This window comes from Macrobrachium nipponense, chromosome 1 (genome assembly GCF_015104395.2).
Source record: "Macrobrachium nipponense isolate FS-2020 chromosome 1, ASM1510439v2, whole genome shotgun sequence".
Taxonomy (NCBI): domain Eukaryota; kingdom Metazoa; phylum Arthropoda; class Malacostraca; order Decapoda; family Palaemonidae; genus Macrobrachium; species Macrobrachium nipponense.
Genome location: NC_087200.1, coordinates 153,940,504 through 153,956,890, shown reverse-complemented (window position 1 = coordinate 153,956,890; position 16,387 = coordinate 153,940,504). Strand labels below are relative to the sequence as shown.

General features: G+C 39.3%; 1 protein-coding gene across 1 annotated transcript in view; it reads right to left on the bottom strand.

The window, feature by feature from the left end:
- LOC135218976 (NADPH oxidase 4-like) overlaps positions 1 to 15,809 on the bottom strand; it is a gene marked incomplete in the record, with an annotated part of 231,949 nt that extends 216,140 nt beyond the window's left edge. Inside the window, 1 exon segment of the mRNA XM_064255415.1 lies at positions 15,481 to 15,809.
- Between the last annotated feature and the right edge of the window lie 578 nt (positions 15,810 to 16,387).

Genomic DNA, 16,387 nt, shown 5'->3' with positions numbered 1-16,387 from the left:
TTCATACAGAATTCACATACACTTTCAGCCCTAAAGACAATCTGGGCAAGTATCAAATCAAGAGGGAAATATGACGAATGACGAGAGGTTCTTTTATCACTGATAATGTACATCTTCGCGTTGTGTTAGAAAGGGACTACTTATACACCAGGAATCTTCACAAAGATTGCAACAGCAGAGAAAACGGTTCAATTGTGGCCCGACGACTGACAACACTTCACCACAATCCATTACAAACAAAGACATCTCAGCACAGACCACCATCTACGAAAGTGTTTTCAGTTATCTCATGTTCCATAACATGAACATTTCAAAACCCCACATATTAAAACAATTCAAAGTAGATATTCTAAAATATCATGTATCATAACTCATATTCAGTCAAAATATCAACATAATCCATAATAATAAAACATTTCATCAAAGTCTATAGAACCACAATTGTTTAAACAATGCCGGTACCGTGAAAATATATATGAAAATATTCCACAGCAAACGCGACAGCCAATTAAATACATTTAACCATAAACCATAACTAACCTAACAGACTTTAAGGGGAACACAATTAATTCTGTTATTAGACCTTACATTTCAACATCTAAGGGGAAAACAATTAATTCTGTTATTAAAACTTACATTTCAACTTAGTCAAAAAAATATCACATTTTTAAAAATCATTTGTACTTTTCTAGGTTATGAACATATGTTTTCATAAGTGAAGTACTCAGTACAAAGTGTGCTGAGGCGCTATCACTGATTTAACTAAAAAAACAAAGCTCTCAGGTAGGCCTATGAGTCATTTGTGACCTATGCTGGATTAGCTTTCCCATGACTGGGATATATCAGACACAAAGGGCAGTAGAGGAGGTTAAACTTCCTTATTCAAAAAGTAATTAGTATTTTTCTTGGGAAACAAACCTATACTTCCTTATGAAAGTATTGGTTCATGTTCTAAGAAAAATAGAAGTTACTTTTTAAATTTTGGTATTTGTTCTGACAGGAATATGAACCTGCATTCATAAATGGAGCCTCAGCTAAAAGCAAGAAGATGATCTATCCAGAATGGCAGGAGGGTGTGCCCTAGTGTGATAGTGCCGCACCTCTCATTGCCTCTGGATCTACCTCCTATATAGCTCAGGTCACTAAACAAACACGGAGCTAGCCCATTCCTGTATTCATCACACCATCCAGGGACGTCAGGTATATCTCTGGTCTTTTCCTGAACAGGGCCTTCCTTCAGGGGCTTGCTGCCCTTACACACTTGGTGGGCTGCCACCACTGAGCCCAGGGTGAACATGTCTAAGGATTTGTGGGCCATGTTCCACAGGTAGAAATATGCAGTCGATTGCCTCTTCCACATTCCTGCCTTTAGGACTTGTGGGATGATGATTTTTATTGTATGCCATCAAGGAGTTTATTTCTCTAATATCACAGGCCTTAATCCTTGCCAGAAGATGCTCATTACCTCCCGCGGACATATGTCCTGACTACGATCTCCCTTAGACAGAAAGGGATTGTATTTCTGGAGATCTCTCCCTTCTGTCAGCCTGTACTAATGAAAAGTCTCAAGCAAACAAGTCTATGAGATGCAGTATACTTCAGGTTCTGCTTCAAAGCTCTGACTAGGCATAGAACCATCTTGTCCTTATCACCCCGACAAAGTCCTTCAACGATGGGATGGAGAAATGTTTGAATTTTAGGTCTGAGATTGCAAGGTTCTTGGTCTTGGCCATGAAGTCTGGGACAAATTCCAGGATGGAGGACCAACCCAAGGCATGAGTGTCATCATATGAGAGGGCATGCAGTTCTCCCACTCTCTTGGTCGATGCAAGAGAGGAGGAAGATGGTCTTCAACGTCTAATCTCTCATCATCTCAGGGAGAACAGAACTTCAGAACCATCCACTCCAAGGGTCTTAAGTCTCTGTAGGCACTTCTTCTCTAAGTGCTTGATGACAGTGGACAGCTCTCAGACATTTGAAAGGTCTAATTCCCTAAGCCTGAAGACATGGGTGCCATGGCAGCTCTTTAACTGCCAATCCTCAGGGAACTGGTCCAGCTTTCTGGGATGACACCTGTAAGAAGGGTGTGTCCCAAGAATTCTCTGCCTTGACGTCAATCACCTGAAGTACTAAGTCTGTTGGAAAGTAGTAGGGTGAGTTGAGTAAGGGGCTGTTTTGGAGGCTCAGCCAAGGACCTCCCATGCTCATCCTAGAGACTGATCTGTCTTCCAACATAGGGAGGAGATAAGGTGGGACAGTGACCAAACCAAGAGAAACACAATGGAGACGATTTAAGGTGAATGTCTGCCCCCACCCGCCAAATTGCCCCTCAAGAGATCATGACCTGCTTTTCCAGTCTCAGGCACTTCATTGGTGGGGAAGATCGGCCTGCTGACTCTGCCCTTGACCTCTTCTTGGATGTTTCTCTCTCACTCCTGCCTGATTTTCAAGATGGCGGATGTGTCAACTTGGACTCAACATGGTGAAAGACAATGATGGGGTCCTTCTGAAGGCTGCGTACTGCTGGAGAGGATGACCAGCCTTGACCCAGAAGTCCATAACCTTCTTCAGGATATCTCATACACTGACACTGACTGAGAGGCTAATGATCCTGCTGGAGGCATTGCTGAGGGAGGTGGCCCTTCCTGAAGGCAAGAACCCTGAAGGGCAAGGAAAAGGGTTAAGAGTATGTTCACTGGATGAACTGCCCTTATGATATCTTTTCTCATACAGAGACCTCTAGGGTGATTACCATCCCACGCAATTATCACACATGGCTCCTCATGCATGCACTCTCATCCCCGACAATATACATATAGATTGCAGGTCTACCACAATCAGGGACATCAATTTGTTACGGGACTTGTCCTTGCCTGCACAACAACAGAAAATGGGTTTCAGGTCCTCCATGGTAGCCAAAAAACCCACACTGAAGGGGCTTTGAAACACTGACATGGACACTACTGCATGCTAGGTCACACAAAGGAGGTCCCCTAGGTGGCTGGGAGACAAACGCACACACACACACAAAACAGATATGCCTCCCTTCAGTTAAAAAAATAAAAAAAAAATAAATAAAAACTATACATTGCAAAGGGTGAACACACTATGCTATGGGAGGATGAAAAGGCACTGAAAGGGCAACATGCCTGCAGTATGAAAACACACAAGAAAACAAACACATGAGTCATAAAAATAAACCTCACCTAAGGGGAGATGAACTCGGTGATGAACCACATACACATAGACGGCTGAGAACAAAATGGGTGAGCTAAGACAGGTCAGATCACGAACGACTCATAACTCTACCTGGTAGGCTTTTGTTTTCTAGTTGTCAGAGACCGTTGTAGCATGCCTTACGCTGAGTACTCTATGAAAGCCTAGATTTGCATTCCCGTCAATACAAACAAAAATGATTTTAACATTGACCGCTGCCAACATCACCAATGCAACACAGTCCACAAACAAAAACCTTTTCAGCAAAATAAACGGTATTACATTGTAGTTCATAAACAAAACAAAAAAATTAAACATATCCAAAAGACAACAAATTTTAACAAAGTGCATTTTTTACCACTGCTTAAAGGTTTCAAAGCCATTAATGAGCAACAGAGCCAAGAAAGGTAAGTGTACTGTCAACAGTGTCCTAAAGACCATAACTACACACATACGACAAGCGCCCAAGCCCACTCTCCACCACACTTAGACCAAAGGGATCCGGGCAGTGGCCATTGATGACTAAACAGGTAAATCTCTGTGCCATCCACACCCCCCACCCCTATTGCAAACTCATAGAAACAGCAGTCGTGTTTCAAAGAAATCTATCAAGCTATGAACACTGAATGAACTCATGACCAGGACAAGAAAGATTCAAGCTAGTGAGAACCCGCGTTAAACAACCAACAGCCTATTGGCTACATTCCACATAGTTCACAACAAGACATTAGTCCATGTGCAATACAACAAAACGGTTATTTTTCAAGAAGACCAATATGGAAACATTTCAACAGTTGATAGTCAAAAGAAAAAATTCAATACTGTCTAAAATTCATTAAAACATTTCAAAATTATCCGCAACCAACAATTTTTTTCGGTCCTTGGTCAACAAAGCCATAACTTCTAACAGTGCCATAACTAACAAACTTTTCATCATTATCCATGAGCGGCTCAAAACACGTATAACTCCGTGCATGCACTAAAACAGTTTAACACTTCCCGCACCATTTAGCGTTATCGAATTCGAATAAGAAAGAGTATAACGTTTTTGACACACTATCACAATAAACACAAGCAGCCTAACAGCTGTGACATAGAGACAGTCCATGGTTTCCGCTGATTGAATTTTACAAACTACGAACTGATGAAATAAAAGTATTTTTTGACTATTTAGATTTTTAGCGATCATAACTCATATTTCCTGAACCGAGGAAGAAAATAAAGTAAAATGTAATTTTTATATAGTTTGTAGTAATGAAAACTAGAAAACTTTAAAATAAAGACGGACTTCTAGAAATTCCTCCTACTTTGAAAGAGGTTTACATTCAAGAGAATGCTGCCTCACACATAAACTATATCAGTAATCTGTCAAAGGACATTAAATCTCTTTAGTTCTATGGTAGCACAAACTCTGAGAATCTTTTGCAACCATAAAATGGTCTTGCTCACCCAGGACCCTCCAATGACTGAACTCTCCATAAGTGCCGAAGTACAACTCCTCCAGGTACTCATTCATTTCAACCTAAATGAGTCTGCTCCTGTAAATTTTAGGCCGAGATCATTTTGGAATTCTGCCTTGTATTAGCTTAGATCAAACATATTACTAAAATGCCATGTTGGTGCAGGAATACAATTAGAACTTAAAAAATTGCTCAGTTATCCAGACTCCGAGTCCGTATATCCAGAAAGTTAAGTTTCAAATAACATACCCCTCAACATAAAAGGGATTTTCGTTTACTCTTTCTAAAGTCAAGTACGGTCTTTGAACGCAAAATGGGAAACATAAGGCAAGTATATCTAATGTCCAACACAATGACAACGGCCAACATTATCATTCTTGCTTAGACCAGGGAAATAAGCTTATACATCTCAAATTAACGGATAATCCTTAAAACCTTTACATATAACTATAAGATTTAAGGAGTACCTGTTAGTTTGAGATGTATTTTACACACACACACACAACACACATATATATATATATAAAATATATATATATATATATAATATATATAGATATATAATTATATATATATATAACTATATTATATATAGTATATATAGATATATATTAATAATGTAAGTGTTTGTCTTTCCCGTGAGATTCTGCCAAAATGATGAATAACCGAAAACCGAAGCCAGTGAGATGAACAAAGTACTCATGGTATCTCACGATAAAGCTAGATTTCTATCTAAGTCTAACCTCCCGGACACTAAAAAGGAAATTCTTAATATTACATCAAGTTGTTGTTGTAACCAGAGAGCGAAGGGGAACTGAAGGAAAACGAGTGTAATGCGACGCTACAAACACACACACACACACACACACACAGAGAGAGAGAGAGAGAGAGAGAGAGAGAGAGAGAGAGAGAGAACGTCACTTTCTGAACAGGTCCTTTGTTTCCCTTTTTAATGAGGGTCCCTTGTGGATCGTCAATATACAACTGAAAACCAACATTCAGGATTGACTATATAACCTTAATCGAAGAAAGAGTCCAACAAAACCCGCAAGGCACGAAACAAGCGAAGGCGCGAGAGCACTCGCCCTGGGACGTTGAAACACGCAGGAGTTTGTGGCCGACCTGAAGTTATAGAGTAGCCGTAAATGGTCATATGTTCTGAATACATCAAGTCCTGCCCTTCCTCTCCCTCGCCAACTCCTCTTTCTACCACATTTACTCACTTCGTTTCTCCACTTTCCATTCCTCCTCCTTCTCTTCACCCTCTACTCTAGTGTTTCTTCTCCAATTAGCGTTCAATTTCTAAGACTCATCTTACGCATTCTGTTTCCCATTCCCCTTTTATTTACAAGTAAATATTCTTCGCCTCCTTCTCTCGTTTCAGTACTTCCTTTTTTTGCTGCCTTCTCATTAATTACTTTATTTCCTGCTCTCATCTTTTTACATTCCATCCACTCTCCAACTGCCTTCTTATCCTCAATTGCCATCCGACCTTTCGTTTGTCTGTCAGCGCTCTGTTCTTGAATTATTCCCTACATTTCTTCATACACTCCCGATCCTCAATTTTCTATCGTCCTTCATTTGTTTCACATTCTTGTTCCTTCCTGATTTTTTGGTTATTTCTCTGCTCCTACTACCCTTAGTTTTGTATCACCTTTACGTTGCACCGCCTCTACCGATTTCATCCCTTTCTCTTAGTCTGTCAACATCTATTTTTCTCATCAAATTTCGGTCATTCCTTTTCCAGGTTCAGTTGCAATAACATTCTACTTTCCGCATTAGGTTCTTCTTCTCTGCCGCTGGTTTTCATCACATCTTGCCCCTGGTTCTACCTTACTCTTCTGGTTTTTCATTTACTTAACCCCCTTAATATTCTTTCTTTCATTCTCTTGACACCTTTTCATTTACCGTACTTCGTTTATCCTTTCCTAAGCAGTTAATTCTTTTTTTATTTTCATATCGTGTCTAACTCTGCTTCTCTTAGCTCCGATTTATGCTGCCTGTTCTCCAATGGCTCTTCTCCGACATGTTTCCCGCCGTCTTACTAACCCAAACTCTGGATGTATCTCGACGCAAGCGCCTTCCAACCACATCTGGGGGAAATAAATCGAACTTTTTTGTTTCTTTTTATGCCTTGGCCCAGGAACCGTGCACTCAACGTGCTTGCGTCCAACGCAAAAACAACGCAGGGGGACTCCAAGGCACGTCCACTGGGTGAGTGTTGGGTGCACTTCCCTGGGGTACGTATATCTCGGTTCAATGATGTGTATGTAGGCAAGTGCTTGTATACAAGGATAAACAGGAGTACAGATTAAACTCTCACCATCTCTCTCTCTCTCTCTCTCTGATTTCAAGCACAATCTAGAAACGAGAGTCTGCAGTGAGGGGCTTGGGGGAACTACGTGGGGCGGATGGGTCGAGACTAATATGTACCAGGCACCCCAGGAGGGCTTATCTGTGGCTCTAGAGTGCCATATGTAGGCAATTAAGAATAGGGTCATTTGGAAAGCCGCCCCGAAGCCCCCAGTCAGTATTTTTTTTTTAAGTATTCGCATTGGCTTATTTCTTTTTCTTGCAAAACAACTCTAAACTCTTATTCTACAAAACAAAAAGTTACTGCATAATGTCTAAGGTTAACATATACTGTTGGTACGCTGCATGAAGGATTTATGTTTCCATATTTCTAAAATTTTATTTTATTACAGTAATATGTTGCTGTTATAACTCATTGCACTTCTAAACGATGAGAGAGAGAGAGAGAGAGAGAGAGAGAGAGAGAGAGAGAATACTGCGTGTATTTACATACCCATAGAAGGGAAAATCGAAATATCGCTCAGTTATGGATCTGAGATATGGGCACTGCCATCTTGAGAAGTTGATGACATTGAAGTGAGCTTCCTTAGAAATGAAACTGAGGAGCTTGTTTGTCACAAAAGTGCACGATACTTTCAGTTCTTAGACTTAAAAATAATTCACTCAGAAAAAGAAACTCAACAGTCCTAACACTGGACCAGGGTCGAAGATTGGTCGAAGAAAATATGACGTCACTCAGAAATAGCTCGGCGGGAAAATCTTTTTATACGCTTGTCTGTGTTTATTTGTCTTGGTCAAATCTTGTAAATCAATTTTCGACCTGTTCCCTTCGTCCGATGGACTTGAAGTTCTGCATGGTTGCTCAATCCCGGTGACAATAACGCCGTATGATCAGTGGGTCAACAGTGACGTCTGGTGACCTTTTCCAGTATCTCAGGATTTGTATGAAACTCTTAGTCCGGTTTTTCACAACGTCTTAGACCGGTAAATAACTATGGATTTTTCATACCGCATATGGGCCCAAACATGGAAGGAAATTATACAAGAGTAAAATATTATATATATATATATATATATATATATATATATATATATATATATATATATATATCTCTTTTCTTGTAGCATTCCTTCTTGCATGAAAATCCTGGTGTTTCAAAAAATTCTTTTACTCACTTTTTAGTGCATTTCGATAAGAGCGTTTTAAAAAAACCTATTTTTTATTTCTTTACTGTTAGGCTAACTCAAGTTCGCAATGATAAGGTGAACGTTTCTCGTTCTGAATTAATGAACATTTTCTTTGTGAATGATTGACAACGAAGAACAAAATGCTAGCTGGCAATTCGCGAGTAAAACATTTACCGAATATTCGGATAAGTGTCACCAAGCTGAAGATGCGAAGAGATACCGAAGTCAAGTGAGCCTATATATTCTTAAAATGTCTTCCGTCTCAAAGATAACTACATTCGTTTAACTACTGGATAAATTATCTTGTATAATTTTATTTATAAAAAGCTGTGTTGTCAGAAACAGTATTCAGACATGCTTAAATGTGATCAACCAGAGACAAGTTGAACACTACGGAACACTGAATTTTTATGTATCCCAACACAAAACATTTACCTCCTACAAATCTAAGCGCGAAAGCTTCATTTTTGTACTCTTTACGTTTATTCTCGGGTACAAAAATTTCCATTTTACCTGAATTCGGCATATAAATTATTTACGAGGATATCCTTGTGATATAAATAGGAGCTTTGATCACGAAAACGCTGTAACAAAGGAGTTCGAGATGTTTCGCTCCGTCGTTCCATTATTGTCGAGCCCATATCCTGTGTGTGTGTGTGTGTGTGTGTGTAACGCCCTTGTCGTTTTCTTTTAAATGTTATAAAATTTGGGTAGATCTATATTACTATTCCACGACGTAAACAAAAAATGAGATGAAAACAGCAGATGCCAACCAGAAAGTACTAAAATAAGTCTCCAAATGATCAGGTAGAACCATGTGAGAGATAATGTCAATGAAGCCCATGGTAACAAATATACAGCATTTCGATGATGACCCGATCTGAAGATGTGAGACCCGCAACAGCACTCCTTCCATGCAATAAATAATAGGCCCCATCCAATTGCTGATTACTGAGAAATCATGCTGCAAAACAGAAAGAAAATATCTGTGCATGAACTGCAGTTAAGTGCTGAACAGACAGTTAGAACAAAGAAGTACTGAATGGATATAGTTAGAACAAACAAGCAAATGGGAATTAGAAAGAGAAGTTACAGGTATGCTGGCTGGGTGTAAGACCGAGACTCAATGTCAGGTGATGCACAAGCACCTGACTGGAAGCTGCTCAGTGATTAGCTATTGAGCCTGAAAACGACCTACTACTAACACGGCAGACCACCTTTAACCTCAATAGGGAGAAAATATTCTTCAAGTTTGGTCTTATGATGGGTTACCTCAAAGTCCCAGTTCATCTAGATGTCCCAAGAACAGTAATTATCACAGCATTAGGAACATACACCTTCTAGTACTCAACAATCAGCTTCTGATACTCAAAGGCACCTTAAAGAGACTAGTGGATAACATACTTGGGGATATCCCATTCTGCATCTGCTATGTTTATGACATCCTCCTGTTCCCCAAGACTCAGGAAGAACATTACAAGCAAATCTATGCTATACTACCCCTGTCCACCTGCAACAAATTTGGGAGAACAATTCAACATATAACTGGCCAGATAAACCCTGTGGCAGATACACTACCTAAAATAAATGGGACTGGAGTCCATTTAAGCTTAAATTATGAACTCACCAACATCTAACTTAAAGATACAGACACCAACAATTACCTCCCCTCCATCACAAGTCTATGGTGAAAAATTATGTTTCAGAATCATGCACCAAACCATCCTCTGCAACGCTAGCATAGGTGCCCCTAACCCATAGTGACAAGATCCTTCGAGAAAAAAATCGTTGACCTCACCCATAGTCAAACCTATCAGGAAGAACAATGGCCAAATTAGTGTCACTGAAATTCATCTGGTACGAGGTAAAACATATAAAGAAATTATCGAAACAGCTGCTCAAGTGCCAGAAAAGCAAAACCACCCAGCACCAGGAAATTCTCACAATCCCCACAATGTTTCAGACACCTTCACGAAAGTGGGATCCTTAAAAACATCCTAGATTTCGATACATTTTCAGACCAACACAAAAATCATGTGGTGGCAGGAAATAATACCCATGATAGAAGCAACAGGGAGTGCCTTCACAAAGGTAGTCCTCAACTGATGAGTCAGCTACTTCAGCATTCCCAATAACATAACATCACAGTGAGGGCCACCGTTCATCTCTAGAAACCTGGACCAACTCGGCCAAATCACTGGAATCACACAACTGCCTACAACCCAACCAAGAAAGGCATGGCAGAAAGAAACCACTGCTTCATCAAAGTTAGACTCATTGCCTAGCGTGATGGCGCTGAATGGGAAACAGACCTACCATAGGTAATCTTTAGTATACACACTTACTCTATGAAAAGAGCTCAATACCTGTTCCGTTGAGCTAGCATTCAGTAAACTAATGTGCCGGTTCTTCCTAGACAGAAAGGTTGAACAACCTACTGACCAGTTACCAAGACTCCAGACATACAAAATAAGATCAAAACGATTGTCCCACATCACCTAAACACCAGCAAATTCGTGTTCCTACAAAATGATGCCCCCAAACCACTCGCACCCTCATACCACGGGCCCTGCTCTGTCCTTGGATGGAAAGAAAAAGCATTAAAAATACTACTAAACAGTAATAAGGACTGGGTATCAGTCAACAAGTTTAAAATGGCTTATCAAGAAATCAACAACCCATTCAACATTCCCTCCAATACCAGGCAACAAATTCACCCGCTACACACACTCAACCTGTGATGGTGATAGTTCCAGTCAGTACCAACCTAGTACCTTATCAGCATTGGAAAGTTAAACAGGCAGGGATGTGGAACGGCTGTATATCTGCATGTGAAGAAATGTTTATGTCTAATCATCATGTTACCACTGCAATCAATTCATCAAATTACCGCAGCCTACTACCTTATCAGCATTCAGGAAAGTTCAAACACTATTATTATTATTATTACTATTATTATTATTAATCAAAGTGCCCCATTAGCAAAACAGGATGCTAAACGCCCAAGCAAGCAGCAGAGCATAGAAAGTAGAAATACAGAACCAAAATATGAACTACAGAAGAGAAATAACAAAGAAATGCAAATAAGATCAAATGAATGCATTAAGAAAGGAGATCCACGTAAAACTGATAAAGAAAATAGCATTTTTACCTAGATTGAACGTCTTTGGTTCATATTCAACTTCATGACTAGGACGACCCTTTCATAATTTTGTCACGGCTGATGAAGAATCTTTTTGAAAGCTGTAGTTTTGAACTTCACAACAGAAAAAGCGACAATGCCACAATTAACTGCATATCTAGTAAGATGTGATGCGTGGTATTGTCTAGAAAGTTCTAAATGCCAAGGACGATTAGAATAACGAAAAATTCTACAAAGCATGATGAACGACACTACTAGAAATAACTGCTCAGGTCTCGTATAAGAAACTTATCAGAATCCAAATTTTCGCCCAACAGTTAGGAGTCAGCTGCTGATGACCAACATGTCAACACTTCAAAACCTGCCATAATATAAACATAAAAATATTGACTCAGGACAGACAGGTCTCTTAAAAATCTTTACACCTGAGGAAGTAGACTGGGTATGTTTCTCAAAATAAAGGCAATCAATCCAGGACACAAAGAATTCTAAGAGTTGTATGTAGTTAAAGCATCACCTTGAATGAGTCACACGCAGTTAAAGAGACAATGTCAATGAACAGATGGGGGTGGGAGATCCAACTTGGGCCATAACATTAACTGGAGTGGCACCTTGTCGTCTTCCCACAGCAAAGATCCTAGTTAATGGAAACCCCTACACGTTGTCATCAACAAGAGAGAAATTGAGGCCTGGCTAAAAGCAGACGTCATCAACAAAACTGTCAAGGCCTGTCATCAAAGAGGTGGTCCGGCTATACAGAGCCAGAAAACCATCCCTAATACATCACAAGTCCAAGCTAATACGAGGTCAGTCAATCATCAATTAATAACTCAAAATCATCTTACTTTACAAAGATCATACATAAATATAGTATATATATACTTACTAAGAAATCACCAAAGTAAGCGCGTTATTTTGTTGATTAGCTGAAGCCACTGGAAAAATTAAAAAAAGAAAAGACCGAGAGCCAAGTACTTTCGTGTATTTAAATACACGAAAGTACTTGGCACTCTGTCTTTTCTTTTGTTTAAATTTTCCCAGTGGCTTCTGGTAATACATACTAATACTTATAATGTATACATGTATATAATTATATGCGAATGTGAGCGTGCACACGCTTCTTGCTCATATTTCAGTCAGATTTTACCCAGTTTTCTACTGCAGACAATAACATTCATATATAAATATTGATAACGAAGATATAGATCTAGGATAGGTGATATTTCCAGACAATGCAATACCGATTTGGGATAATCACAATATTTTCCTTAATTCGGTATACACATTACCGAAAGCTATTCCAGAATCCATGACGCACAACTCCAATACTTGATTATGGAATCGTATAATAAAAGCTGTACATGAAGACTAAGATGGAGGTACTCGTCATGGATAAATTACTCAAGTGTAACATTCCTATCGTCACTCAACAACATGAAAGCCATCCCCGATCATTTTATTTAAAACCGACTTTCGTGATTTTAATGAAACGCAAAGACCACGTAAGAACTTCCTTCCAGCCTGAATCACATTCTTATCTAGAATATTCAAAATTCAAAATGGCAACATGTATATACCGCTTAAGATTTCCTGGCTTTCGTGGTTCTGTGCTTACATAAAAAGCACGTAAAGGGTAAAGTAACACATCAGGCAGACATAGTGCAGGTTTTGATTCAACGGACTTTAGGAGTATTGAAGTAATAATCATGGTATGTTGTGGTTTAATACAAAAGCAGGACGACTACCGTGGAACTTTCGTCCCACGAGATTTATGCAGTATTGAGCTAATGAAGCCAAAGACTATTTCCGTTATCGCAACCAGCTTTTATTTTACAAGTTTGTTCTTAAAAATGAGTATCCATGAAATGACATGCTCCACATCATGTGCAGTAACTCTGGCCCGCAAGTGGCACCCATTTCATCTAGGAGCCTTCATTCCTCGTGGCGATCTGGTCACAAGGGTAAAAACATAATCCACGAGAGAGAGAGAGAGAGAGAGAGAGAGAGAGAGAGAGAGAGAGAGAGAGAGAGAGAGATAATCGTACCAAATGCAATTTCAACGCGTTAGAGTCGAAGTACGTTAAAGTAGTTAAACCATGTAGTACAGCAAAGTTAGTCCCAATATACTGTCTTTAGATGATGAAAATAAAACTTACACTTGACAGCTTTTTTAAAACTGACCGAATACAATGACAATTGCGGACAATTTCAGAGTACGGTGCACAGCTAATACTGTATTCCATTCCCCATAAGTACCTCATCCTACTGAGTGTTCCATTTCACAAACTAATTGTCAAGACGACTCGGGAAGACGAAGAATAATTGTTAGGGGGATGTGGTCCGACCAAAATACTATTACCACAGAGTCACATCGATGATGTACAGCGCACTTTTCAAACAAAGTGAGAACTAATATTAACTCCCAAGGAGGTCATAACATTTTGACAGAAGAATACAAAATACACAACAATGTGTAAAGACACTAAAGCGTCATATGACACATTGTATATAGTACATACAAATGACACATGTAAATACATACTCAATATATAATGCACATTTCATAAATATTACTCATTTACAACCATTAATCTAGCGTATTTGAGACAATTTTGAAGCAGCCGCCATATTACGTACACGAAACAACTCCAGCGGGTAAAGAGATGATGTAACAAAGCAAACAAACCACGGAGCGCTGGGCGCTGGGGGAGGGAGGGAGGGAGGGAGAGACGCTGTCGCGGATCGCGAGGCCGCCTGAAACTCGTTTCTGGGCATCATATGGGACGAGAAATCATAATAAACAATTCCTGACTACGACGACACACGCACACACACACGCACACGCACTTACACCCACATATGAGTTTGTTCATACTTAAACATAAATAAACAAGAAACATGAAGGATTTAAAGCGACTTGATGAACAAATAAGCATCTAAATGAAAAAAACACAGCTGATTTTATGTCACGACAATCTACAAATAAACCTAAATAATAAGAGAAATAAAAGTGTAAAAACTGAAACCGTCGGCCACTTAAATGAGGTTTGGGTAAATTCTCGTTCGCCGCGCCTAAATTAACAAACCTATGAGGATGGTAACAAGCCATAAACAAATGTCGTCCCGCTCATAATTCTGGTTGTCATCTAAAATGATCATCCACCTTACGGGCCTTATCTATAGGTACGAAGTTGTTGACCTTTGAGGCATTATCCATGCCATACGACCATACGACTGCCGAAAGAGATCGCCCATGTTTCTTCATTATATAGTTCTTCATTAGGTACCTGTCTCACTGAACTTCACTGCCAAAATCATATATATTAGTATATATTATATATATATATATATATAGATATAATATATACATATATATATATATATATATAACTGGAATATCACTTGCAAATTATGTATGCATATATATATATATATATATATATATATATATATATATAGTATATTACTTAATTATAACATACAATCAATTTTATTTTAATAATTATATCGTATATATAAAATGTGCACGCATAAACAAAATACCCAACCCTAAAAGCTACAACTTTAAAACCTCTGCTGAACACAAACAATATGGATATGTAAATTAAAAAAAAATGCAATCTAAACAGCTTTCATCACTCTCCATCCGGGAGAGGGGTCGTTACTCGAGTACAAGATGCTAGAAGTATCATAAGTACTTCGAGGGTGACTTCAGAGAGAGAGAGATGAGATCGAGACGAATTTGCGTGATAGAGAGAGAGAAGAGAGAGAGAGAGAAGAGAATTTCACATATAAATTACCTCGATATGACATTTCGATTTCTTACACCAAAAAATACCAGAATAACGTTACTCTTATGTCATACTCAGGTTTATTATGACCCCTTAATGTGATATCATATGACAGTTCGATTTAAAATTTAAAATTTCTCAGCCGAGAACTACGACCGATAACACGAGCATACGTACAGTGAGCAGTGAAGAACTACACCTGAAAAAATATGACTTGCTTTAAGCTTTCTAGAGACAGACATAAGAACGCCTTTGTCTGAAAGTAGAAGGGTATCAGCCTTATATGGCATTAAAATGAACAAACTGGAGGCAAACGCCGCAAAATATGAATGAGACCCAACGCTGCAACACAACTGATAGAGAAACCAACCGTTGTCAGAAGAAAAGAAGTTCCTCAGACAGGCGGAGCAGACGGTGTTCCTGACATCACTCCAGACCAAAAAACCTCTGACCAATGTCTTGAAAGCTAAGGCGATGTCCTCACTCCTTAGACGATCTGCGAGGAGGGATTCGGGGAATGGGGAGGAAGCCGCCCTGGGTACTGACAGACACGGAGTAGGAATACCCGCGAACATCAACTCAACTTGACGTCATGTAACGCTTCTTGTCAGTTGTCTTACACCCGTTATTTCAATTGTATTCAAATTTTCTGTGTGTAAGGAGAACTTTCTCATACTGTCATTATGTCAATCCAGCCTCAAAATACGTTAAGCAGCCGTCGTCATCATGTGACCACATCAAGAATAGTGACGCCGATCCTTCGATAAGATCCATGATCATGGGCACAGCTACAGACACCGCCTCCGGGCAACAGATGCCTAGAAATGGACTTCACTTTCAACTTGAACTAAAATGAAAACGGCGCGTGGCTTTCTACTAATTACTCTAAAATGTGTATCAGATTCTGACGAATACCACAGAGTAATGGATTTTAATGTTAAGATGGACTGAGCCCGTAGACAGCTTTACGAAACGCGATATGATAAAAGAAATCACGACATGGCTACTCTTTACAGCTGTTCTTTGACAAGCTGCTGTACGTGAGAATTAAACTGCTATGATGGTCAGGATGTATGTTTGGTTAAGTAGTATTTAGTTGCCTCTGGATGGTTTACGATTACAAATGGGATTCCTTCCAAGTACCAAACACATTATTTTATATAAAATAATAAAATCAAATTCTGCACATGGCATCTTCATGTGTACTACGGCTCGGGAAAGGCGGGGAGTGTGTTCGTGTGTACGTCAGTTTCAGATCGAAATAAATGCATCTGCGT